This window comes from Bos indicus, chromosome 6 (assembly GCF_029378745.1).
Source record: "Bos indicus isolate NIAB-ARS_2022 breed Sahiwal x Tharparkar chromosome 6, NIAB-ARS_B.indTharparkar_mat_pri_1.0, whole genome shotgun sequence".
NCBI classification, from domain to species: domain Eukaryota; kingdom Metazoa; phylum Chordata; class Mammalia; order Artiodactyla; family Bovidae; genus Bos; species Bos indicus.
Window position 1 is genome coordinate 7017427 of NC_091765.1, and position 27778 is coordinate 7045204.

Sequence of the window (27778 nt, forward strand, 5' to 3'; positions counted from 1 at the left end):
TGGGAGGAAAGAATCTTTTCGAAAGGATTAAAAAAAAAAAAAAAAAATGTGTAAAAACTCACAGCTTATGAGGCTGTCTATGGAAGCCGGCTTTGGTTTCTGCAAAAATCCCTGTGAAGTGAAGTGAAAGTCTCTCAGTCATATCCGACTCTTCACGACCCCATGGTCTATACAGTCCAAGGAGTTCTCAGGCCAGAATACTGGAATGGGTAGCCTTTCCCTTCTCCAAGGAGTCTTCCCGACCCAGGAATTGAACCGGGGTCTCCTGCATTCCAGGTGGATCCTTTACCAACTGAGCTATCAGGGAAGCCATCTGACACTTGTAGCTTGTTCCCCCTGCTGCTTGACAGAGAGATAAAAAATGTCTGACACTTTCAGCCTATTTCCTCCATTTGCAGACCCCTAGCCTACCTATCTGTTACCCTCTCATTCCCTTCTTTTCTTTTAGGAGAATTATGTCACCTTGGGAAAGGGGTGGAGAAGGAAACGGCAACCCACTCCAGTGTTCTTGCCTGTAGAATCCCAGGGATGGGGGAGCCTGGTGGGCTGCTGTCTATGGGGCCGCACAGAGTTGGACACGACTGAAGCGACTTAGCAGCAGCAGCAGCAGGGAAAGGGGAGTCATCCCTAAATTGGTGAAGCAACATATTCTCCTAACCCTCATATTGAGGGTCTTTGATCCAGGGGCCCCAAGTAGTAGTTGGAGGAAGCTGCCACAGTGGCAGGAGTTTGAGCAACCATTTGTAACGTAAAAGCCTTAATGTAGCTGGAAACAAATCCAGTCACACAGTCACAGATGCGGGGAGCAAACAGCAAAAACCGAATCAGTGAAGTTAAAAGTCACATTATGTCCACAGTTAGGGTACAAAGTGTTGCACAAGTCCTTTTTAGGATTGTTGTTGCTGCTAAGTCACTTCAGTTGTGTCCGACTCTGTGCGACCCCATAGACGGCAGCCCACCAGGCTCCCCCGTCCCTGGGATTCTCCAGGCAGGAATACTGGCGTGGGTTGCCATTGCCTTCTCCAATGCATGAAAGTGAAAGTGAAGACGCTCAGTCGTGTCCGACCCTTAGGATTGTTAGATACCATCAGATTAAGAAGAGGCATCACATATGATTGTTGTCGAAGGTATTCACAGACTTGGAGAAAGTCCTTTCCTTGAAGTGGAGATGCCCACCATGGGAAGCCATTCACTGATGAAGAGGGGAGCACTCCACAGGCCCAGCAGTAGACTGATTGTGAAATGCAGCGTAGGAGTGGTCTATACAGTCCATGGACTTCTCCCTTTCCCTTCTCCAGGGCATCTTCAGAACCCAGGGATTGAACCCAGGTCTCCCCCATTGCAGGCGGATTCTTTACCAGCTGAGCCACCAGGGAAGCCCAAGAATACTAGAGTGGGTAGCCTATCCCTTCTCCAGCGGATCTCCCACATCCAGGAATCAAACCAGAGTCTCCTGCACTGCAGGTGGATTTTGTACCAGCTGAGCTACCAGGGAAGCCCACGTTGCTCAGTCGTGTCTGACTCTTTGCGACCCCATGGACTATACAGTATACAGTCCAGGGAATCCTCCAGGCCAGAATTTTGTAGTGGATAGCCTTTCCCTTCTCCAGGGGATCTTCCCAACCCAGGGATTGAACCCAGGTCTCCCATATTGCAGGTGGATTCTTTATCAGCTGATCTACCAGGGAAGCCCCAAAGCCCTGTGCATTCTCCTTAATAGCTAATTGGCTTGCCATGCATTCCATGGTTTCTATTTTCCTATAATGAATAAGATCCAGCTTATAATTGATCTCCCTACTGGCCCAAAGCAAGGGCAGAATAGTTATAAGCAAAGCTGTGGTGATTTTCCTATTAGCTAAAATGAGATATTGCAAGACAAATAGAGGCCTAAGGGCACCAACTAATAGAAAAAGGAACTGTTACGACTTCTGTTTTAGTTAATATTTGCTAGGTATTTCGTTTGTTTTGCAGATGAGGAAATTGAGGTTCTGAGAGATTAAGTAAAGTCCCCCATGTATCATAAGTTACAAAGATGAAATTAAAAGGTGTTTCTCATTTAAAGCCTTTTGTGTTTTCACTATATTATGGAGAAATCTCCAACTTCCTGTCTCTGAATATCTCTGTATTGATACCTTCATGATAAAAATAAAAAAATAGAGTTAAGAATTGTCGAAATAATCATTTCATTGTGCTCCTTATTGATTCCTTTTGGAATTTAGTATCCCAATACTAGGTTTATCTTGGCTGAGGTACTTTTTGCTTATTAACATTTATGGCTCTTTCCCAACTCATGGTTTTCTGGTTAGCAAACTTCTAGAGTTCCTCATGGTGTCTATCCTCAGGGTGCCTTCCTTTCCTTCAGCTGTGCAAATACTAATGCTATTAAAATGCTGAACATAAACAATGGAAATGTGCCATTTTCTATGCAGACCTCTCCTTCCTTTCCTGGCCAGTGTACCACACACGTCACTGCCAAAATAAGGATCAAATCCAATTCTATCAAAATAATCCATTTACAGGCAAGCTCAAGTGTTTTACCTGTCTTCCTCTGCAATTTTGTTGTTGTTGTTGTTTTACTTAAGCATTTCCTTCTAGGCTCTTAAATTAAGCCTTAAGGTAAACTGGGGAGAACAGGAGAGGTAAACAGAGCTCAGTGGCCAAGCTTGTCAAGAACAGAAGCTAATGTAATAGGGTTGGGAACTTGGAAAGAAAGAAAGTTTCATATACAGGAATATTAAGACAGAAGTTGCCAAACAAAACCTGCAAATCATTTTTTTCCTTTGCTTGCATAATCCCAGCATTTATCTAGAACTTTGTCCTATTTCCTTTCACAGTTGTAGCCAACCTGTATTTTTCCTATCATCTACAGAAGCATTTTCTTTGACAGTTTTCTCACATGCAAGAATCATCTCTGCTTTTATATACAAATTTAGCATGACCTAATTAAATAAGAGTTAATTAAAGAAAACATTAAGTTTTTAAAAAGAATGTATAGACAAGGATTTTAGTGATAGAATCTAGACTTCACAGCCATGTATCATATGCTAGAGTCTCAGTAACATCATTATAAAATAAGGACAATCATAATATCAACATCATAAGGTTGTTGCATGACACAGTACTTGTCACAATGCCTGGCTCATATTAAATGTGTGATAAATGTTAGCCATTATTATCATCAAAAAGTTTGACTTTAGCATAAACATGTAAAAGGATGACAATCAAAATATGTTAAGTCACCTTAAAAAATAGCAGCTTAATACTTATTTGCAGATAAGACAGAGGGAGGTTAAATCACATTTTGAAGGTCACATAGAAAAAGTAGAAAAGTTCCTTAACTGAGAAAGATATGAAGATGAATGAGCTGTTGGATTAATATAATAAATAAATATAATTAATAAAGCATGTGTAGATCAGAAGAGGGAATGCTAAGAAATAAAATAGAAAAGAGCAGTGAAGGGTCTGGTGTATTTGATAAGTATGAGTATGTATAGCCTATGTGGGAGTGATTTACCAGCTCATGAGAACCTAATGTCATTGAACAAAATCTGAATTGTATGACTAACTCTCCTTATTCTTATTCTATGTTCCCATGAGTTTACTTGAATCCAAACCCATCTACTTTATCTCACATATTATGACACATTTTAAGAGTTAAAAAACTCAGTGTCTAGTATTTGTTGAATGAGTGAGTAAATGAAAGGATGAATCAAAAAAAGTTAAAGAAATTGGGGAGAAAAAAAACCCAGGAGAGCAAAGTTCAAGAGAAAAGAGAAATTTAAGGCACTGTCAAATTCTACACAGAGATTATAAAGGATGACATATGAGAAAAGGTCATTGGATTTAGCAAGAAGTAGGTCATTGGCAGAATTTAGAGACATTTTTTAATGTGGTTGTAACAGAACCCAAATAGAAAGGATTTAAGGCAAAAAAAGAGTGGATTGGAAGTGTAAACTGCAAATGGAAACTATTTAAAAGACCTGGCTGTGACCTAAAGAGGAGAGAGTGTTCAGTAGCTAATAGAAAAGCAATTTGTGTGTGTACTTGTGTGTTTTGAAAGAGAAAACTTGAACCTGTTTGGAGATAAGTGAAACAAGTTATGATGTGTAAACAGTAAAAACTCTGATAATTTGATATTTGGGGTGGTTCACTTAATTATACATGTTAAGTCTAGGATGGTTGACCACTGGGGAGAAATCCCAGTAGGAGAGAAGAAGTCTGTGCATGGAGGTTTGGCATCTGGGCCAAATGGTACCATCAGAAGGCCTTGTAACATGTCATCATTGGGGTAAGTTTTCCAGGGACCAGGTGCTGAACAGGTCCAGACTTGCCAACTTCCCAATTTCATTAGTCTTAGGCTGTGCCCCATCACTTGATTGAAATTACTTTTGAGGTGAGTGATCTCCTAGATGGCAGATACTAACCTATCTCCTGGCCTCTTAACTGTATTCCAAGTTGCAACTAGAAACCTCATTTTAATGCTACACAAACATCTCAGAATTAACATCCCCCAAACTGGGCTTATCTTCCTCTTATATAATCTCCTTGTCCTAAATCTTCAAACTCAGACAATATACTCATCGCTCTCTACACAGTAGACCAAACCAGAAATCATCCAGAATCTTCTTTTCTTCCTTTTCCCTTTTATAATCTAATCAAGCTCTTAAGTCATGTTTAGGTTAGGGAAATGGAAGTCTACTTCAACCCCATCCCTCTTACCAAAAGAAACAGAGGAGACAATAACCTGATTTTTGACTCCCAAGGCACACATCTGGTTAGGTTGAGTGGTGCTGTAGTCAAAATGTTTTGAGAGGATATCCAACTAAGTATCGTTTCATTCTTTGCTGTCTATTCCAAGCAAACAACAGAAAGTGAAGTCGCTCAGTCATGTCCGACTCTTTGCGACCCCATGGGCTGTAGCCTACCAGTCTCCTCTGTCCATGGGATTTTCCAGGCAATAGTCCTGGAGTGGATTGCCATTTCCTTCTCTAAGGGATCTTCCCAACCCAAGGATCGAACCCGCCCGCATTGTAGATAGACGCTTTACCGTGGGAAATGGAAGTCTACCTCAACCCCATCCCTCTTACCCAAAGAAACAGAGGAGGCAATAACCTGATTTTTGACTCCCAAGGCACACATCTGGTTAGGTTGAGTGGTGCTGTAGTCAAAATGTTTTGAGAGGATATCCAACTAAGTATTGTTTCATTCTTTGCTGTCTATTCCAAGCAAGCAACAGAATTTGAAATCAACTCCAGTCCCAGGCTTCTTGTTCTTCTCTCCTGTTTCCAATTTTATATGACTGACAAGATTGTATTAAAGCTTGGGGTTTGTAGGCTCTTGTTTGGGCTTGGGGTTGGTAGGCTCTTAGGCCTCTACCGATGTTCATTGTTTGAAACTTTAAAGTTTTACAAACAATAGTTTTTCCCTCTACCTGTTGAGTTCCCTTACTTGGTTAGTCTCCACTGATTTTTCTGTGGTCTCCTTCTACAAACAGCTCTACCTCCTTGAAACCTCCTCTGACCTTCCTAAGCAGAGTTTATGTTTGCTCTTGGGTTATTTGCTCTTCTGGGCTTATGTTGTGTTATGTTGATATGTGCAATACATCTATTATTATATTCATTCTCTTTGATCTAACAAAGTTCTAATGTTTTATTTCCTGATGTATCATGGAATTGAATCACTTTGGTACTTAAAATACTCCTGGCATATGGTAAGCATGTGGTAAATATTTGTTGGATAACATAGCATAATGATTAGCACATAACAGGAATGTAATGTGTATTAGGTCCTTTAACCACCATCAGCTAAACCGTCTGTTCTCCAGTCTTATCCCCTGATTCCATGATATGCAGCAGTGGGTCAAGAAGTGGTATTGGTCAGCGAACCGTCACTCCCTTATTTTGATTCAAAACTCTCGATGCCAAAATGGTGTGCATGTCATACTAACATGACTTCAAGACATCTCAAATAAAAACATGCGTCTCAAGTAAACAATGCATCAGTGTTACCTTTTTCTCTTGAAAAGTTTTCTTTTCTCGTTCCAGCAAACTTTATAATCCTGGTTTTCCTCCTCTCTTCCTTCCTAGTTTATTAATTCAACAAGTATTTACTGACCAGCTATCATATATTAGTTACTATTCTAGGTACTGCTGCTGCTGCTGCTAAGTCGCTTCAGTCGTGTCCAACTCTGTGCGACCCCAGAGACGGCAGCCCACCAGGATCTCCTGTCCCTGGGATTCTCCAGGCAAGAACACTGGAGTGGGTTGCCATTTCCTTATCCAATGCATGAAAGTGAAAAGTGAAAGTGAAGTCGCTCAGTCGTGTCCGACTCTTAGCGACCCCATGGACTGCAGCCCACCAGGCTCTGCCATCCCTGGGATTCTCCAGGCAAGAACACTGGAGTGGGTTGCCGTTTCCTTCTCCAATGCATGAAAGTGAAAAATTAAAGTGAAGTTGCTCAGTCGTGTCTGATTCCTAGGGACCCCATGGACTGCAGCCTACCAGGCTCCTCCATCCATGGGATTTGCCAGGCAAGAGTACTGGAGCGGGGTGCCATTGCCTTCTCCTCTAGGTACTGAGTAGGAAATAAAAACTTTTAAATCCTCACCATCATGGAGCTTACTTTCTAGTGGGAGAAATCGGCACGGAGCAAGATAAACAAGTGAAATAAACTATATGTTAGATAAGGGAAACAATAAAGTTGGGGAAACAGCATTGTTGGGAGTAGGGATTGTGGTTCTAGGTAGAATGACTGAGGAAGACCTCATTGAAAAGATGACATTCAGCTAAAGATCTGAAGGAGATGGAGGAGGAAGCCAGAAGAATATATTAGGAGAAGAACATCCTAGCAAGAAGGAACAAGTACATCGGCCCTGAGGTGGTAATATGTCTAGTATATTTGAGAAACGTACATAGCCTAGTGTGACTAGAACAAAGTAAGGGAGGGAGAAGTTAGGAGATGGTCAGAGATCATGTAAACCTCAACTTAGGACTTTAGTTTTCCTCTAGGATGGGAAGCTATTAGAGGGTCTTACCCAGAGTTATGACTGTAGTTCTAACATGCCCTCTCTGACTGCTCTATGGAGAATAGTGTATAGAGGAGCAAGGACAGACCTCTCAGGAAAGCTAATGCAATAGTCTAGGCAAGAGATGGTGGGGACTTGGTCCAGGGTGGTGAGCAGTAGAGCTTGTGGAAAGTGGTCTGTTTCTGGATATATCTTGAAAGTGGAACCAACAGAATTTGCAGGTGAATTGGATATAAGATATGAAAACTAGAAATGACTCCCAACTTTGGGCACCTAGGCAATGGGAAGAATAGAGTTTCCATCCCCTGAGATTTGAAAGACTGAGAAGATTGGATTTGGAGGAGAATATCAAAAGCTCAAATTTGAAAGTGTTAGCTTTGAGATGTCTGTTAGACATCCCAGGAGAAAATCTGGGGTAGAAAGATGAATTTGAGAACTGTTAGTGCTTATATGATAGTTATTGTCATACAAATATGACATACGATATCAGTGAAGGTGAAGTTGCTCAGTCATGTCTGACTCATTGCGACACCATGAACTCTAGCCTATCAGGCTTCTCCATCCATGGGATTTTCCAGGCAAGAGTACTGGAGTGGGTTGCCATTTCCTTCTCCAGTGGATCTTCCTGACCCAGGGATCAAACCTGGGTCTCCTGCATTGCAGGCAGACACTTTACCCTCTGAGCCACCAGAGAAGCCCCTGGCACATATGATATTGTCAGTGCTTATATATTTAAGGCCTTGAGACCAGATGAGATCCTCTTTGCTGGTTCCTATTCAATAACCCAAGTTTTAATGTTAAAATGCTACAGGGCCCCATCTTTGATCCTCTTCTCTTTTTTGCTTATACTCACTCATTTCTTGCTCAAAATGAAGCAAGGCAAAGGTTAACAGAATTTTGCCAAGAGAACACAGTGTCATAGCAAACACCCTCTTACAACAATACAAGAGACAAATCTACACATGGACATCACCAGATGGTCAGTACAGAAATCAGATTGATTATATTCTTTGCAGTCAAAGATGGAGAAGTTCTGTAACAGTCAGCAAAAATAGGACCAGGAGCTGACTGTGGCTCAGATCATGAACTCCTTATTGCCAAATTCAGACGTAAATTGAAGAAAGTAGGGAAAACCACTAGGCCATTCAGGTATGATCTAAATCAAATCCCTTAGGATTATACAGTGGGAGTGAGAAATAGATTCAAAGGATTAGATCTGATAGAGTGCCTGAAGAACTATGGACAGAGGATCCTACGTTGTATAGGAGACAGTGATCCAAACCATTCCCAAGAAAAAGAAATGCAAAAAATTTAAATGGTTTGAGGAGGCCTCACAAATAGCTGAGAAAATAAGTGAAAGGCAAAGGAGAAAAAAAGGTCTATCCATCTGAATGCAGAGTTCCAAAGAATAGCAAGGAGAGATAAGAAAGCCTTCCTCAGTGATCAGTGCAAAGAAACAGGAAAACTATAGAATAGGAAAGACTAGAGATCTCTTCAAGAAAATTAGAGATACGAAGGGAACATTTCATGCAAAGATGGGCAAAATAAAAGACAAATGCTATGGACCTAACAGGAGCAGAATTATTAAGAAGAGGTAGCAAGAATACACATAAGAACTATACAAAAAGGATCTTAATGACCCAGGTAACCATGATGGTGTACTCACTCACCTAGAGCCAGATATCCTGTAATGCCAAATCAAGTGGGTCTTAGAAAGCATCACTACCAACAAAGTTAGTGGAGGTGATGGAATTCCAACTGAGCTGTTTCAAATCTGAAAAGATGATGCTGTTAAAGTGCCACACTCAATATGCCAGCAAATTTGAAAAACACAGCAGTGGCCACAGGACTGGAAAAGGTCAGTCTTAACTCCAGTCCCAAAGAAGGGCAATGCCAAAGAATGCTCAAACTACCACACCATTGCAATCATTTCACATGCTAGCAAGGTAATGCTCAAAATTCTCCAGGCCAGGCTTCAACAGTACGTGAACTGATAACTTCCACATATTCAAGCTGGATTTAGAAAAGACAAAGGAACCAGAGATCAAATTGCCAACATTTGCTGGATCATAGAAAAACCAAGAGAATTTCAGAAAAACTTCTGCTTCATCAACTAGGCTAAAGCCTTTGACAGTGTAGATCACAACAAACTGTGGAAAAATATTCAAGAGATGGGAAAACCAGACCACCTATTCTGCCTCCTGCAAGACCTGTATGCAGGTCAAGAAGCAGCAGTGAGAACCAGACATGGAACAACAGACTGCTTCCAAATTAGGAAAGGAGTACGTCAAGGCTGTATATTGTCACCCTGTTTATTTAACTTCCATGCAGAATACATCATGCAGCCATGAAATTAAAAGATGCTTGCTCCTTGGAAGAATAGTTACGACAAACCTAGACAGCATATTAAAAACCAGAGATATCACTTTGCCAACAAAGGTCCATCTAGTCAAATTTCCAATAGTCATTTATGGATGTGAGAGTTGGACTATAAATTATAGAAAGCTGAGGGCCGAAGAATCGATGCTTTTGAACAGTGGTGTTGGAGAAGACTCTTGAGTCTTTTGGACTGCAAGGAGATTCAACCAGTTCATCCTAAAGGAAATCAGTCCTGAATATTCATTGGAAGGACTGATGCTGAAGCTGAAGCTCCAATACTTTGGCCACCTGATGCAAAGAACTGTTGCTGGGAAAGATTGAAGGCAGGAGGAGAAGGGGATGGCAAAGGATGAGATGGCTGAATTGCATCACTGATTCGATGGACATGAATTTGAGCAAGCTCTGGGAGTTGATGGACAGGGAAACCTGGTGTGTTGCAGTTCATGGGGTCGCAAAGAGTCGGACATAACTGAGCGACTGAAGTGAACTGAAAATACATCATACGAAATGCTGGGCTGCGTGAAGCACAAACTAAAAGCAGGATTGCCAGGAGAAATATCAATAACCTCAGATATGCAGATGACACCACCCTTATGGCAGAAAGTGAAGAAGAACTAAAGAGCCTCTTGATGAAAGTGAAAGAGGAGAGTGAAAAAGTTGTCTTAAAGCTCAACATTCAGAAAACAAAGATCATGGCATCCAGTCCCATCACTGCATGGCAACTAGATGGGGAAACAGTGGAAACAGTGACAGACTTTATTTTCTTGGGCTCCAAAATCACTGCAGGTGGTGACTGTAGCCATGAAATTAAAAGACGCTTACTCCTTGGAAGAAAAACTATGATGGGGAGGGAAGAGGGAGGAGGGTTCAGGATGGGGAACACAGGTATACCTGTGGTGGATTCATTTCGGTATTTGGCAAAACTAATACAATATTGTAAAGTTTAAAAATAAAATTTAAAAAAAAAAAAAAGAAAGAAAAACTATGACCAACCCGGACAGCATGTTTAAAAGCAGAGACGTTACTGTCAACAAAGGTCTATCTACTCAAAGCTATGGTTTTTCTAGTAGTCATGTATGGATGTGAGAGTTAGACCATAAAGAAAGCTGAGCACCGAAGAATTGATACTTTTGCACTGTGGTGTTGGAAGACTCTTGAGAGTCCCTTGGACTGCAAAGAGATCAAACCAGTCCATCCTAAAGGAAATCAATCCTGAATATTCATTAGAAGGATACTCCAATACTTTGGCCACCTGATGCAAAGAGCCGACTCATTGGAAAAAACCTTGATGCTGGGAAAGGCTGAAGGCCGGAGGAGAAGGAGACGACAGAGGTTGAAATGTTTGGATGGCATCACTGAGTCAATGGACATGAGTCTGAGCAAGTTCCGGGAGATGGAGATGGACAGGGAAGGCTTCATGCTGCGGTCCATGGGGTGGCAGAATCAGACATGGCTGAGCAACTGAACAGCCACCACCACAACCTCTTTCTGCCATATTCCTTATCAAATCTGGTCAGCAAATCCTGAATATTGAAGACTTCAAAATATCCGAAACTGACCCCTTCTCACCACCTCCACTGTTACCACTCTGATCCATTTCTCTTGCCTAGATTTTGCAGTAACCTCAAAGCCAATACTCTGTTTCTGCAACTGTGCCCCAACAGAAGCTGATGACTAACATGATTTCTTGAGCTTGTCTTGCAAAGCAACAAATAGGGGAACAGCTTGTTAAAACCCCCCTACTTATAAATTGCCTTCACTGATTAAGCTTGCTTTAATTATTGTTTTCTTTCTTTTTTTCTCCTCTTAACTGCGTATCTTCCCAGCTTTATGTAGCCCAGTTTTATTATAGGAACTTGGAGTTGGCTCATGTCTGATGAGAGCTGACTAAGACTAATTAGACCATCAGCCTTAAAACTGAGACCACTCAGGTGTCCAATGAATGGACTTTTGATGTCAGAGGGCCAGGAAACTCCCCCTCAGATCATACTAAGCACCTCCATTTTTAAATATGCAGAAGCATTGTAACTGTGCAGATATATATCTGCACAAAACTGATTACTTCACCTTTTCCCCAACCTTTAATCTTCTTTCCCCACACCTGAGACCATCCTGCTTCTCTCATAATACTCTACTACCCTTGCCTTCAAATAGGCAGATCTGAAACTCATCCTCCTAATCTCTGTGTCCTCAATTGGCTTCCTTGTGAATATATGTTTTCTCTGTTGCAAACCTCTGCATCTCAGTGTTTAGCTTGCTGCCCATCGGGGAGATGGACCTTATTCAGTAACATTTCTATGCGTATCTCACTTACGTCTGTTCTTGAAAAGGAGCTAGAACTTTTTGAAAGCTAAAACTTATTGCTCAGTCATGTCTGACTCTACAACCCCACAGACTGTAGCCCACCGGGCTCCTCTGTTCATGGAATTTTTTAGGCAAGAGTACTGGAGTGGGTAGCCATTCCCTTCTCCAGGGGATCTTTCCAACCCAGGGATCGAACTCGGGTCTCCCATATTGCAGGCAGATTGTTTACCATCTAAGCCAAAATTGAAATGAAATTTTACTTCTCTGCTCAAAATGCTTTAATGGTTCCTATATTAGAGTAAAAATTAGTCCTAAAAATGACATAAAATATCTTTTGCAACCATGTCATCTGTTAACTCACTGATCACACCTCCTACACTCTCTCTTACTTTTGCTGCCCTAAACTCCCAGTCTTCTTTACTTTTCTCAGACATCCCAGGCAATTCCCTCTGAGAGGAACGCTTTGCTCCAGATATCTGAGTGGCTTTCTGCCAAGCAACATTGGGCCTTCATTCAATGCCACTTTCCCAGGGGAGCATCCCTTGTGTACCCTATTTAAAAATGCACCACCTCCTTCCCCTAGAATTCACTATCTTCCCAGATTTATTTTTCTCCATAATACTAATCACTGTCTTCCGTATTTACATAAATACCATGAGGCATGAAGTATTGTCGGTTGTTTTCTCTGCTGTATCTACAGCACCAAGGATAGTATCTGACACATTGTTGACACTTAAAAATATACTTTAATAAATGGATGAAAGAAACATACATAAGCAAAAGCAGTCCCCTTGATCTGTGAATATTTGTTTCAAAGTAGTCTCCCAGACCTTCTTCTGTCAAAATCCTCTCTAGGCTCCTAAATGAAATGTTTAAATGCGCACTGAAGTGGCTTAAGCACCCACATATAGTAGAAAGTATATGCTGTGTGGCTCAAGTCATACTGACATTAGTCATGTCTGTGGTGGGCATTTATAAAAATGATTAGGTTTTGGGGCATTTGTAGTCCAGTAGAGGTGAAAGTTGTATACAATGTGACTTGAGTAAAAAGAACAAGTTTTAACATAAGTATTCACAACTTTGGGCTTGCTTCCTAGGTGGCCGGGTGGTAATGTATCCATTTGTAACACAGGAGACATGGGGTTCAGTCCCTGGGTGGGGAAGATCCCCTGGAGAAGGAAATAACAACCCACTCCAGTATTCTTGCCTGGGAAATCCCTTGAACGGAGGAACCTGGTGGGCTACAGTCCTTGGGATCTTAAAAGAGTTGGACATGACTTAGCAACTAGACAACAACCCAGCTTTCCCTTTGGATGCCAATTCCTAAAGGATATTTTGAGCCTCTGGCAGCAGAGAGCTGCAGGTTTAAGAGAAGGTGGGTGAGGCTTTCTTCAGTCAGTTCAGTTCAGTCGCTCAGCGGTGTCTGACTTTTTGTGACCCCATGGACTGCAGCATGCCAGGCTTCCCTGCCCATCACCAACTCCCAGAGCTTGCTGAAACTCATGTTCATTGAGTCACTGATGCCATCCAACCATCTCATCCTCTGTCGTCCCCTTCTCCTCCCCTCTTCAGTCTTTCCCAGCATCAAGGTCTTTTCCAATGAGTCAGTTCTTTGCATCAGGTAGCCAAAGTATTGGAGCTTCAGCTTCAGCATCAGTCCTTCCAACAAATATTCAGGACTGATTTCCTGTAGGACTGACTATTTTGATCTCCTTGCAGTCCAAGGGACTCTTGAGACTCTTCTCCAACACCACAGTGCAAAAGCGTCAATTCTTCAGTGCTCAGCTTTCTTTATGGTCCAACTCTCACATCCATACATGACTACTGGAAAACCCATAGCTTTTGACTGGATGGACCTTTGTTGGCAAAATAATGTTTTTGCTTTTTAATATGCTGCCTAGGTTGGTCATAGCTTTTCTTCCAAGGAGCAAGTGTCTTTTAATTTTATGGCTGCAGTCACCATCTGCAGTGATTTTGGAGCCCAAGAAAATAAAGTCTGTCACTGTTTCCACTGTTTCCCCATCTATTTGCCGTGAAATGATTGGACCGGATGCCATGATCTTCATTTTCTGAATGTTGAGCTTTAAGCCAACTTTTTTAGTCTCCTCTTTTACTTTCATCAAGAGGCTCTTTAGTTCTTCTTCACTTTCTGCCATAAGGGTGGTGTCATCTGCATATCTGAGGTTATTGATATTTCTCCCGGCAATCTTGATTCCAGCTTGTGTTTCTTCCAGTCCAGCGTTTCTCATGATGTACTCTGCATAGAAGTTAAATGAGCAGGGTGACAATATACAGCCTTGACATACTCCTTTTCCTATTTGGAACCAGTCTGTTGTTCCATGTCCAGTTCTAACTGTTGCTTCTTGACCTGCATACAGGTTTCTCAAGAGGCAGGTAAGGTGGTCTGTATTCCCATTTCTTGAAGAATTTCCCACAGTTTGTTGAGATCCAAACAGTCAAAGGCTTTGACATAGTCAATAAAGCAGAAATAAATGTTCCTTGACTTACATTTAAAAGGGGATAAGTGGCTCAAGAAAATCTCCTGAAAGGCCAGCTTAAAAAGGAAGGAATTTTGGGTAGTGATAAGAAGACGGAAGGAATATGATAAGATAATAATTGTGGGCTTAGGGTGCATGAAAGAGAAGGATTTTGGAACAGCTTCCATAAGAATTGGAGAAAACCAAGTGGATAAAGAAAATTTTTAATATTTATGGATTAAGTAAAGGAACTCTCCTTTCTTTCCTCCAGAATACCTCAATTTTATGAGCAATTTTCTTTTTGAGAGCACCCAAATGACTTGGTTGCAAATGTGCCTGTAGAAGGATGACTGACTAAATTCATCTACCAGTTGCTATTTGACTTGGAAAATGTCTTCTTTTGAGATGATACTTTCAGCAATTCCTTCTGACTGTACGCAGGAAAGATCAGAAGCTCTCCCTGTTTTTTTATTTGTTTGTTTGTTTTTTATCAAACCATACCATCAACACAGAGGAGAATGTTTGTGAAGGCAACTATTGCATCTGGTACTTTCACAAAAGAAATCTATGAATGTATACATATACACAAAACTCCTTTTTATCTAGAAGGTACTATATTTGTACTTAAAATATTTGCTCTCTAGCATACTTTCTGCCCTCTTTTTATTTGGTTTTTGTTTTTGTTTTTTTTGTTTTTTGTTTTTTGGCTTAAATGTTAAGCCACTTTTATACCATAAAAATTATAAAATGTTATTAATGTTAGGTGTTTTTCTTTTTAAATTTTTCATCCTTTTATGCAGGGACTGATTAGCTGACCAATGAACTGACCCAAGCAAGGGCTAGAAAGACCCTTTCTACCTTCTCTATTGAGGGATCTCTGAGTGTGGATTTCTGTATCTCACAAGTAGATTATCACTGAATCAGTATTAAGTTTCTATATATGCTTGCCTGTTTCTGTGACATCTGTCATGTTTCACTGGCCTATTAGTCTGTTTCCATCCAATATCATATTCTCTTCAATTTTATAACTTTTTAATTGTTGGGGGAGTGTGTAATTTCCTCAGTTCTGCCTCACCACAACAAAGGTTTGAAATGGTGGAGCAGTGTTACAGCTCAGTTTTATTTGGCAAGCAAAGTATAGTAAATCCTCGAGGCATGAGAGTGGACTGACCCAAAAAAGAAGGGGGCTCAATCCTGGCTCCTCATTTTATGTTTTGTCTCCTCCCCCTGAGCCTGCCCTGTGTAAATTGGGCCAGCCAGGAGGGCTGTTGGTTTCACCTGAGTTCTCACTCTGGTCCTCGGATTTTCTTTTGTTCCATTTTTGTGGGCTTTTTCATTTTTTTGTCTTTTAGCCACCGCTGTTTTGGACTCCTTTTTCCTATTCTAACCACCTAACATTCCCCCCTTAAGAAATGGGAGGCCTAATTCTTTTGGAATAGGGGCATGGAGGTCTCTCTGGCTACTTCCTGCTGAGCTGGGAGGGCAAGGGGCATTGGGCCTCCCCCTCTTGCTAGTCTCAGGCCTCAGGGTCCTTACAGCAGTGTCCATCTAAGGGTGAGTGATATTTTTCCACAGTCAGGTGTAGTTTTATATATCCTTGTTGAACTGGCACTGCATGTTGCAGTTTGGTGACCTGGGCAGAGACAAAATAGGTTAGACAATTGATAATACATGAAGCATTCATAAGCAGCATCAATATGGTGATAACAGGAATTAACAGGAGCATTCAGATCAGATCAGATCAGTCGCTCAGTCGTGTCTGACTCTTTGCGACCCCATGAATTGCAGCACGCCAGGCCTCCCTGTCCATCACCAACTCCCAGAGTTCACTCAGACTCACGTCCATCGAGTCAGTGATGCCATCCAGCCATCTCATCCTCTGTTGTCCCCTTCTCCTCCTGCCCCCAGTCCCTCCCAGCATCAGAGTCTTTTCCAATGAGTCAACTCTTTTCATGAGGTGGCCAAAGTACTGGAGTTTCAGCTTTAGCATCATTCCTTCCAAAGAAATCCCAGGGCTGATCTCCTTCAGGATGGACTGGTTGGATCTCCTTGCAGTCCAAGGGACTCTCAAGAGTCTTCTCCAACACCACAGTTCAAAAGCATCAATTCTTCGGCGCTCAGCCTTCTTCACAGTCCAACTGTCACATCCATATGCCAACCCCAAATCCCACCTCGGCCGGAGAAGGATCCCCCAAAGAGAGATTATAGCCACCCTGAGGACTCTCTAGCTCGTTTTTTGAGATCCCATAGGATCTGAATGTTTTTCTTCAGGACTGTGAGACTTTAATTTAGCTGGAGGTATTTATCCAGAAACAACATATCTCATTCAAGATGGCTCAAGTCCCTCCTTGTTCAGGGATCAGGAAATCTATCACCTGTCTAGTACAACCCCTGCCAAGCTGTGTTGGCTCTTTAGAGCTATCCTGAGAAATCTTATCCCCATACTCTTAATTTTGGGGTTATTCCCTAGAATGGCACTCATTTGTAGTCCTGAATAGGTATCTGAGATCTCCCAGGGGCTCAAGGTATATTTTGAGTGTCCACTTCTGATGTCTTCCACAGCTTGACTCATCCACAGCTTGACTCACGAGTAGTGAATCCAAGTCGTGCCCTAGTACCTTTACTGCTGTGGGGGTAGGGACCCTTCCGTGTGGGCTGGAGGTAAGCCTTTGGGGACCCATGTTTCCAGACTTTAATTAGGACTTGAGTCCTGGAGCATATAGTGGTGGCTCTTTAGAATCTTTTGGGTCCCAGTTGACACCCCACAAGCGTATTTCTTGTTGGAATTGCCCAACAGCCATGGTGTAAGACTGAAGAGTATGAAAGTCTGAATGTAGGAAGAGCTCTTTGACAAAAACTAAAGGTCTCCCATATAGCCTCTCACAAGGGCTAAGACCAACCTGTTTCTTAGGGGCAATACAGTTGTGGAGGAGAGCTATTGATAAAGCCTCCTTACCTCCAAGGGAGGTCTCTCCTGGGTTATCTTTTCTATCACTGATTTTAAGAATTGGTTGGCTTTTTCAGCTTTTCCTGAAGACTGAGGCCTCCAGGCCCAATGGAGGTAATAAGTAATGCCCAATGCTTTAGAGACTCCTTGGGTGACCTTAGAAGTAAATGATGTCCCATTGTCACTTTGTAATGACCTGGGCAGACCAAATCTCAGAATGATTTCATAGAGCAGTGTTTTTACCACCTCCTTGGCCTTCTCAGTGCAGGTGGGAAAGCCTTCAATCCATCCTGTGAAAGTATCTATCATGAATAATAGGTATTTATACCCTTGAGAAACTGGCATCTGGAAGTCCATCTGCCAGTCCTCTCCTGAGTTGGCCCCACGTCTTTGGACAGGCTGGGCCAGCTGGAGTCTTTGAGCTCCGTGAGGGTTGTTTAATTGGCAAGTGGGACAAGAGGAGACCACTTGCCTTACAGTTGTTTGGAGGCCTGTCCCTCTGAAGGAACTTTCTAGTCATCTTTGGAGGGCCTTCTCCCCTAAATGAGTGGTGGTGTGTAAGGAGTTAACCAACTTCCATTGGAGGTTCCCAGGCAGAAAAAGGAGTCCCTCCTTTGGGAACCACCCCATATGATCTTCTTGAAAGCTCTCATGCTTAGATTTAAGAGTCTCACCCTCAGTATATGAAGGAGTTTCTGGCAAATCAGTCTGTAGAACTAAGGTGGCAACCCCTATTAGGTCACTGTTCTGTAATGCTGCTCTCTTAGCTGCCTGATCATCTGCTTGGTTCCCTTGTGCCACTTCCATGCTCCCTTTTTGGTGTCCTTTACAGCGGGAGACTGAAACCTCAGCGGGCCAATGGACTGCATCCAAGAGTCTAAGGATTTGATCACCATACTTGATTGGGGATCCTCGGGTGGTCAAGTGGCCTCTTTCTTTCCAAGTATCAACATGTGCATGTAGCACCAGAAAGGCATACTTGGAGTAGGTATAAATGGCTACTCTTTTCCCTTTTCCCAGCTCTAAAGCTGGAGTCAGGGCTATGAGCTCAGCAGATTGGGTTGAAGTACCTGGTAGCAAAGGTTTAGCTTCTGTGGTCTCAAAATCGGAGACTACTATATATTCGGCTCTTCTTTTTCAATCCAAGACAAAGCTGCTTCCATCGGTGTACCAGATTTCCTCAAGATTGGTCAGAGGATCTTCTGACAATCCCTCTTGGGTTTTTTTTTTTTTTCCAGTGGTCCAAGGTTTCTAGGCAAGAGTGAAAGGGGTGAGAGCCCTCGGGGGTAGGCAGAAGGGTAGCTGAGTTAAGAACCTCACAAGGGAATAGAGTCAGGCCTGGGTTTTCCATCAGCACTGCTTGATACCTGAGGATCCTTTGATCAGGCATCCATAAATGGCCTCTCCCATTCAGGAGTTGTTTCACTTGGTGGCTGGTAAAAATAGTTATTTGTCACCAAGAGAGAGTTTTAAAGCATCTTTTATCAGGATTGCAATAGCTGCAAGATTCTGAAGGCAGGGAAAGACCTCTTTCCAATAAGGGAGTAGGATACTTAGGGACCACCAGAAACTAGTGGGAAAATATTTGTCAGTCAAGCAAAAAGAAGTGCTCAGGTGAATTTTTCTGTGATTGTTTTTCCTGTAGCACCCAAGATGGTACAGGTTTTGGAGGAAAAGGCTCCAGAGTAGGTGGTCAGAACAGAGTAGGTAGCCCTGTGTCAACCAAGAAATTCTCGGACCTACCTGCCACATCCACTTGCACCCTTGGCTCCAGCCCTGTGATGGTGATCTGTGACAGATGGGCTGGCTGGAGGGGGCTGCTTCAGTCATGTTGAAACATCATGAAGGAAGGCTTGGCACTTGACCTTGAGGCTCTTGGGTCCCCAGGACAGAGTACCACCCAGTGTCCCCATTGATGGCATTTGTACATCAAGGCTGTATATTGTCACCCTGATTATTTAACTTATATGCAGAGTTCATCATGCAAAATGCCGGGCTGGATGAAGCCCAACCTGGAATCAAGATTGCCGGGAGAAATATCAATAATCTCAGATACACAGATGACACCACCCTTATGGCAGAAAGTGAAGAGGAACTAAAGAGCCTCTTGATGAAAGTGAAAGAGGCGAGTGAAAAGGCTGTCTTAAAACTCAACATTCAAAACGTGAAGATCATAGCATCCAGTCCCATCACTTCATGGCAAATAAATGCAGAAACAATGGAAACAGTGACAGACTTTATTTTCTTGGGCTCCAAAATCACTGCAGATGGTGACTGCAGCCACAAAATTAAAAGACACTTGCTCCTTGGAAAAAAAGTTATGACCAGCCTAGACAGCGTACTAAAAAGCAGAAACATTACTTTGCCAACAAAGGTCCAACTAGTCAAAGCTATGGTTTTTCCAGTAGTCATGTATGGATGTGAGAGTTGGACTATAAAGAAAGCTGAGTGCCAAAGAATTGATGCTTTTGAACTGTGGTGTTGGAGAAGACTCTTGAGAGTGCCTTGAACTGCAAAGAGATCCAACCCGTCCATCCTAAAGGAAATCAGTCCTGAATATTCATTGGAAGGACTGATGCTGAAGCTGAGGATGCAATACTTTGGCCATTTGATGCAAAGAACTGACTTATTGGAAAAGACTCTGATTCTGGGAAAGATTGAAGGCAGGAGGAAGAGAAGACGACAACAGAGGATGAGATGGTTGGATCATCACCGACTCGATGGACATGAGTTTGAGCAACCTCTGGGAGTTGATGATGGACAGGGAAGCCTATCGTGCTGCAGTCCTTGGGGTCGCAAAGAGTCAGACACGACTGAGCGACTGAACTGAACTGGCCCAATGTCCCCCCTGTCTACAGATTAGGCATTTGCCTCGTGCCTTGTCCTCAAGGACTTGGGGTTTGCCATAGGGCTTCCCTGGAGGGTGGCCGGCATCTGGGCATGTGTTTATCTTTCCTTTTCTCCCTTTCCTGGGCCTTGCCTTCCTCTCCTATTCTCTGTTATAAAAGTTATTAGTGGCTGTTCAGACCATCTCATCTAAAAAGGCAACAGGGTCCTGCTGTTGTAACTTTATCCTGATGTCTGGTGCACACTGGGATAGGAATTTGTCCTTTAAAGTCACCTGTCCCTCATAAGAGTCTTAAGTCCAGACTGGTAAACTTTTGGAGGGCATCTTTTAGACTTTCCAGAAGGGCAAGAGGGTTCTGATTGGACTCCTGAATTATTGCTGAGACCAGACACAGTCCCACAAGTGATAGGCTTCCTTCTATTCCTATGGGTGGACTGCCTTAGGGGTAAGTCTTTCTGAAGCTTATCCTACCCAGTACTGTTGCAACCTGAGAGCCAGGCATCCCCAGGTCAAGGTGCAGATCCCCAGACAGGTTGAGGTGTGACAACCTCCTGGAGATCGAATCCCTAGGCAGGTCGAGGCATGTTGGCTTCCCAAAAATTGGGTCCCTGGGCAAGTAGAGGCATGTCAATCTCCTGGCACCCTGAGCTGGTGGATCCCTGAGCAGGCCTAGGGATCCTGAGCCTGCTGAGGTTGATGACAAACTCCCGAGGACCAGATCCATAGGCAGGTCAAGGCAGGTTGACCTCCTGGGACCCCAGGCTGGAGCTGGGCATCCCCAAGGTCTCCAGCCTGACCAGTGCTGGGTAGGATTAAGGGGATGTAATCTTAACTCATTGCCAGTTTGTCCACTGTGGATGGGACTAGATATCATGATGTACAGCAATTCAAACCTGTGCCCTAAGACTGGGAACCCGGTGAAGCAGTCATAAGCCTTATCCTCTTACTGCTCTGAGGGATTGTAAGTCACTGATTTCCTCCCCTAGTCCTCTATAAGAGTAGTTTAGGATGTTTCCAATGGTAAACATTTCATTGTCATAGACCCTCTTTAGGTAATAACAGAAGTAGTGACAAAGCAGTGGGTATCTGGTCCTGTTAGGAGCATTAAGAGTATTTTACTAATAAGCTAGGTGGAGTGATGTTGCCTACAAGCAGGTAGGGTCCTGGTTGTAGAACTTAGTAACTGGCTTAAGAACAAATTGATAAGAGGCAACAGACCAGATGTTCCATAAAAGTGGAGTGGATATCTGATCCTGGGGTATAACTTTAGGAGAAGAGTGGTAAGTGTTTGGGCCCAAAGAGGCTGCAGGGCTAACTCCCAAAGTGGCAAACATTATCCCTGGAAGCCCAACTGCCCTTGAATGGATGCCACCAACAGATGGACTTCTAGCAGGCATTGTGCGCCTGTTGCCCGCCCTAGCGGGTTCACTGAGAGATGCTGTTCTTGCATATGTTGTACGAAACATGGAAGATGAAGGCCTGAATCTCTAGAGGAATTGAATATTATACAGTTATCTTCCTCCCAAGAGCCAACTATTTTCTGCTTGTCCCTCCAGAAGATTTAGAGGCAACTTTGTGGTCCAGGAAGGGACTCAGGGAAAAAGCCTGAAACAGGAGGGAAGGGAACAGGGCACAAATTTTAAAGAATGACATAGCCCAAGGGCATAACATAAATGGATTAAAATCAAATGGGTCCAAGATGGCAAACAAGTCAAATTCAACTAAACCTTGATCCTCAATTTGCAAGCTAAATGACACACCCAAAAGCACAATGACAGTTCCAAGGCACTATCAAAAGAGTAGGTGGTGGGTTCCCCAATTGTTGGAATGATCCTCCCACTCATTAGCATATGAAATTCAGTGCAGTTTAGTTCAGTTGCTCAGTCCTGTCCGACTCTTTGCGACCCCATGGACTGCAGCACTACAGGCCTCCCTGTCCATCACCAACTCCTGGAGCCTACCCAAACTCATGTCCATTGAGTCGGTGATGCCATCCAACCATCTCATCCTCTGTCCTCTTCTCCTCTCACCTTCAATCTTTCCCAGCATCAGGGTCTTTTCAAATGAGTCAGTTCTTTAGATCAGTTGGCCCAAGTATTGGAGTTTCAGCTTCAGCATCAGTCCTTCCAATGAACATTCAGGACTGATCTCCTTTAGGATGGACTGGTTGGATCTCCTTGTTGTCCAAGGGACTCTCAAGAGTCTTCTCCAACACCACAATTCAAAAGCATCAATTCTTTGGCGCTCAGCTTTTTTTATAGCCCAAGTCTCACACCCATACATGACTACTGGAATAACCATAGCTTTGACTCGTTGGAACTTTGTTGGCAAAGTAATGTCTCTGCTTTTTAGTAAGCTGTCTAGGTTGGTCATAACTTTTCTTCCAAGGAGCAAGCATCTTTTAATTTCATGGCTGCAGTCACCATCTGCAGTGATTTTGGAGCCCAAGAAAATAAAGTCTGACACTGCTTCCCCATCTATTTGCGTGAAGTGGTGGGACCAGATGCCATGATCTTAGTTTTCTGAATGTTGAGTTTCAAGCCAACCTTTTCACTCTCTTCTTTCACTTTTATCAATAAACTCTTTAGTTCTTCTTCACTTTCTGCCATAAGGGTGGTGTCATCTGCATATCTGAGGTTATTAATATTTCTCCCAGCAATCTTGATTCCAGCTTATGCTTCTTCCAGCCCAACATGATGATCTCTGCATATAAGTTAAGTCATCAGGGTGACAATATACAGCCTTGATGTACTCCTTTCCTGATTTGGAACCAGTCTGTTGTTCCAGTTCTAACTGTTAGTTCTTGACCTGCATACAGATTTCTCAGGAGACAGGTCAGGTGGTCTAGTATTCCCATCTCTTTAAGAATTTTCCACAATTTGTTGTGATCCACACAGTCAAAAGCTTTGGCATGGTCAATAAAGCAGAACTAGATGTTTTTCTGGAACTCTCTTGCTTTTTCGATGATTCAACAGATGTTGGCAATTTGATCTCTGAGTCCTCTGCCTTTTCTAAATCTAAACTTGAACATCTGGAATTCATGGTTCACGTACAGTTGAAGTCTAGTTGGAGAATTTTGAGCATTACTTTGCTAGCATGTGAGATGAGCGCTATTGTGTGGTAGTTCGAGCTTTCTTTGGCATTGCCTTTGTTTGGGATTGGAGTGAAGACTGACTTTTCCAGTCCTGTGGCCACTGCTGAGTTTTCCAAATATCCTGGCATATTGAGTGCAGCACTTTAACAGCATCATCTTTTAGGATTTGAAATAGCTCAACTGGAATTCCATCACCTCCACTAGCTTTGTTTGTAGTGATGCTTCCAACGGCCCACTTGACTTTGCATTCCTGGATGTCTGGCTCTAGATGAGTGATCACACCATCATGATTATCTGGGTCATGAAGGTCTTTTTTGTATAGTTCTGTGTATTCTTGCCACATTTTCTTAATATCGTCTGCTTTTGTTAGGTCCATACCATTTCTGTCCTTTATTGTACCCATCTTTGCATGATGGCATCTTTGTTGGGCTTCCCTGGTGGCTCAGAGGTTAAAGCACCTGCCTGCGATGTGGGAGGCCTGGGTTTGATACTTGGGTTGGGAAGATCCCCTGGAGAAGGAAATGGCAACCCACTCCAGTATTCTTGCCTGGAAAATCCCATGGACAGAGGAGCCTGGTGGGCTATACTCCGCAGGGTAGCAAAGAGTCGGACATGACTGAGCAACTTCACTTTCTTCACTTTGCATGAAAAGTTCCCTTGGTATCTCTAATTTTCTTGAAGAGATCTCTTATCTTTCCCAATTCTATTGTTTTCCTCTCTTTCTTTGCATTGATCACTGAGGAAGCCTTTCTTATCTCTCCTTGCTATCCTTTGGAACTCTACATTCAAATGGGTATATCCTTCCTTTTACTGAGCCCATAAAAACCTAACCACAGCCACATTTTATGCTACACCCTGTAGACTGTGCTTCTTTCTGAATCCAAACAAATCTATCTCCTACTTATCACTGTGTCTCTCACTAAATTCTTTTTATGCAATGAGACATCAAGAACCTGAGCTTCATTAGGTCCTAAAACCAGGCACTGTATGTTTTGGCCAGGTTCAAGTCCCGGTCAGACATGACTGAATGACTAAGCACAGCACAGAGTCCCTGCCACATGGGTTTGAGTCCCAATCTTAGGTAAACAGTTTCAAGCACACCTTTAAGAAATGGAAAGATGATTGGAAAGAAATGGAAAGACCTGCCCAATACTTTGTAAATAGTGGCATAGATGGAGAGAGGAGCTGAAGGATGGGAGGAAAAAGCAGTGGGAAAAACATGCCAAGGAACCCCCTTCATAACCTATCAGAAAAACTGTTAAATGCCTAACCTGTGCCCACAGTTTTCATTGTCCTGATGCTTGGCAGAATGAAGATTAAGGACATAAGAACCCTCACCCACTTGGGTAGCAGCTACTAAGGCACAGCAGATAGTGGAGTCTTTAGCACACACTGGAGAGTAGCCCCTGCCAAAGTCCCTCAGTTGCACCCACTACTATTTGCAGGGGGTTGCAGGAAACAAGAAACAAGAGTGAAGTAAGCCAGAAGGAAAAACATAAATACAGTATACTAACGCATATATATGGAATTTAGAAAGATGGTAACAATAACCCGGTGTACGAGACAGCAAAAGAGACACTGATGTATAGAACAGTCTTATGGACTCTGTGGGAGAGGGAGAGGGTGGGAAGATTTGGGAGAATGGCAATGAAACATGTAAAATATCATGTAGGAAACGAGTTGCCAGTCCAGGTTCGATGCATGATGCTGGATGCTTGGGGCTGGTGCACTGGGACGGCCCAGAGGGATGGTATGGGGAGGGAGGAGGGAGGAGGGTTCGGGATGGGGAACACATGTATACCTGTGGTGGATTCATTTTGATATTTGGCAAAACTAATACAATTATGTAAAGTTTAAAAATAAAATAAAATTGGAAGAAAAGAAAAAAAAAGATTTCACTGGAGAAGGGTATGGCAACCCACTCCAGTATTCTTGCCTAGAGAATCCCATGGACAAAGGAGCCTGGTGGGTGCAGTCCACAGGGTCGCAAAGAGTCAGACATGACTCAAGTGACTGAGCCTGCACGTATAAGATTTCAGGCTTTTAAAATTTAAGGCTGTGTATGGCCCTGTGTTTGGTTTATCTTCATGAAGGTCCTTTCTACATTTGAAAACAGTCTACTGTGCAGTTGCTGGATATTGTATACCAGTTATGTTTACTGTTCCTCAGATCTTCTAGGACTTTACTGATGTTTCATCTTGTTTTTATGTGAAATAAGGAGAAAAGATTGTTAAAATTACTATGAATGTGGATTTGTCTGTTTCCTTATTTCTGTCAATTGTTTGATTCACATATTTTGAAACAATTTTCATTAGATATATACATGTTATAATTTTCTTGTCTTTTTTATGAATTGCCCTTCTGTCACCATGAAGTTCCTCTCTATTTCTGTTAATAGTTTCTGTCTTAGAGTCTACTTTACCTAATACCAGTAAAGTCATTCTGGTTTTCTTATATTTAGTATTTTCAGGGCATACCTTTTTCTGTCTTTTATGTTCAACCCATCTGTGCCTTATTTTTAAAAAGCCACCATTTTTAAAACAAAAGTATATTTGTGTTAGTCACTCAAAAAAAAAAAAAAAAAAAGAAACAAGAGATTGTAAAGGAATTAAGATTTTGTTAGCCGTATGTCCTTCCAGCCATAGGGGCGAGGACCTCCTACATAAAGTGGAGGTCTTCTGGAATCTGAGACTGAGCTATGTGAGCTTTCTGCTGAGTTTGTTTTTGCTGTCCCAGTTTCCAACTCGCTGGGCTTCTCATCACTTTCATTGTGCTGGGTTTCCTTTGCCTTCAGCTTCCACAGCATAAGCTTTCACCGAGCTGTGCTTCTGCTGTGATTGGTCTCTGCCTCACTGGGGCTGAGCTGAGGTTGCTTCAGCCAGGTTAGATCCACATAATGACACAAGATATGTCAAGGGGGGTGTGTAATTTTCTCGGTTCTGTCTCACCACAGCAAAGATTTGAAATGGCAAACCAGTGTTAAAGCTCAGTTTTATTTGGCAAGCAAAATATAGTACATCCTCCAGGGATGAGGGTGGGCTGACCCCAAAAAAGAAGGGAGCTCAGTCTTGCTCCTCTTTTTATGTGCTTTGTCTCCTCCACCTGAGCCTGCCCTGTGTAAATTGGGCTACCCAGGAGGGCTGTTTGTTTCACCTGAGGTTCTCACTCTGGTCCTCGGATTTTCTTTTGTTCCATTTTTGCAGGCTTTTCCCTTTCTTTTAGCCACCTCCATTTTGGACTCCTTTTTCCTATTCTAACGACCTAACATAATGAATCTATATCTAGCAGGGAAAGAAGTATCCTCTTTGTTTTTCTTCTTTAAGAAACTTAACTCATCTTGGATCTTCCACATACATATTAAAAGCTTTTTGTCAATGTCAAGAACTGTGAGTTCTGGGATATCAACATGATTTCAAGCTAGTAAGTTAGCTTACCACTGTTTCATGAATGCTAGCAGAAGACGTGAACTCCTGAATCAGAGTTAAAAGACTTTACTTAAGGCACAGCAAGCAGCATGAGCTTCATATTCACATCTGTTCTCCTGTCTCCAAGTCCCTCGGGGCAACATGGATGGGCTCGGAAACTCAGATGAATGCCTGAGTATGCACTGGATGCATTATGGAAGAGGATCCCTAAGCTTAGAGAGCCTGAATCTTTTACACTGCTCAGTAAATATGAATGCTCTGTACTCCAGAAGGAGACATTATACTTTCCAATGCTGTTTATTATATTATTATACAAATGCCCTGAAAAGTTAGTCCAGAAATAAAACAGTGTCTCTTATCTATATTTACAGTGTTCCCCCTTTTCATTTGTAATGTTGTTTGTTTTTACCTTACCTCTTTTGCCATGGATTAAGCTTTCTGGAGGTTGGTTAGTTTGATTAGTCTTTTCAAAGATCAGCATTTCATTTTGTTTTTCCTCTGTTATATGTTTGTTTCTATTTTCTTATTTTCTATATTATTTTACTCTTCCAACTTTTGGGGATTTATTTATTTTTTAATTCCAGTATCTAATTTTTTTTTTTTTTTTTTTTACTATACTCTCCTCTTCAACTCTTGAATTACCAAAATTGTGTTTAAAAGTTTGCAAACGGAGATAATTATTTTAAGCTCTTATTTTATTTTTAATTTCTGTGTCCTCATAAGAAGCTATCAGCAGCAACAAATAATTCCAGATCTCACAGGGCTTAGCACAATACAAGTTTAATCCTTGTTCATTTGAAGTCCAACCAAAATGTTTCCTTATAAGAAATAAGCTTCTTCCCTTTTACGCTGCCAGCTTCCTCAACGTGTAGCTCCATATGTTTTTGAAGAAGAGGAAGCAGGGCTATGGGATTGCACATGATGTTCATGTGTTCAGGCCTGACAGTACAGGCAATGCTTTTATATATACATATATGTATATGTATATACACTTATTTATTTGGCTGTGCTGGGTGTTAGTTGTGGCATGTGGGAAAACTTTTAGTTGCAACAGGTGGTATCTAGTTCCTTGACTAGGGATCGAATCCAGGCCCCATGCATTGGGAGCAAGGGGTTTTTGCCTCTGGACCACCAGGGAAGTCCTCATGTAGCACTTTTGCTCACATTCCATAAGACATAGCCAAGCCTTCTAAATTTACCGGAGGCTGGGAATGACATCTAACTCTTATGTCTGGGACAGATAGAAAAATCAGAATACCTGCCATAATTTTAACGTAGT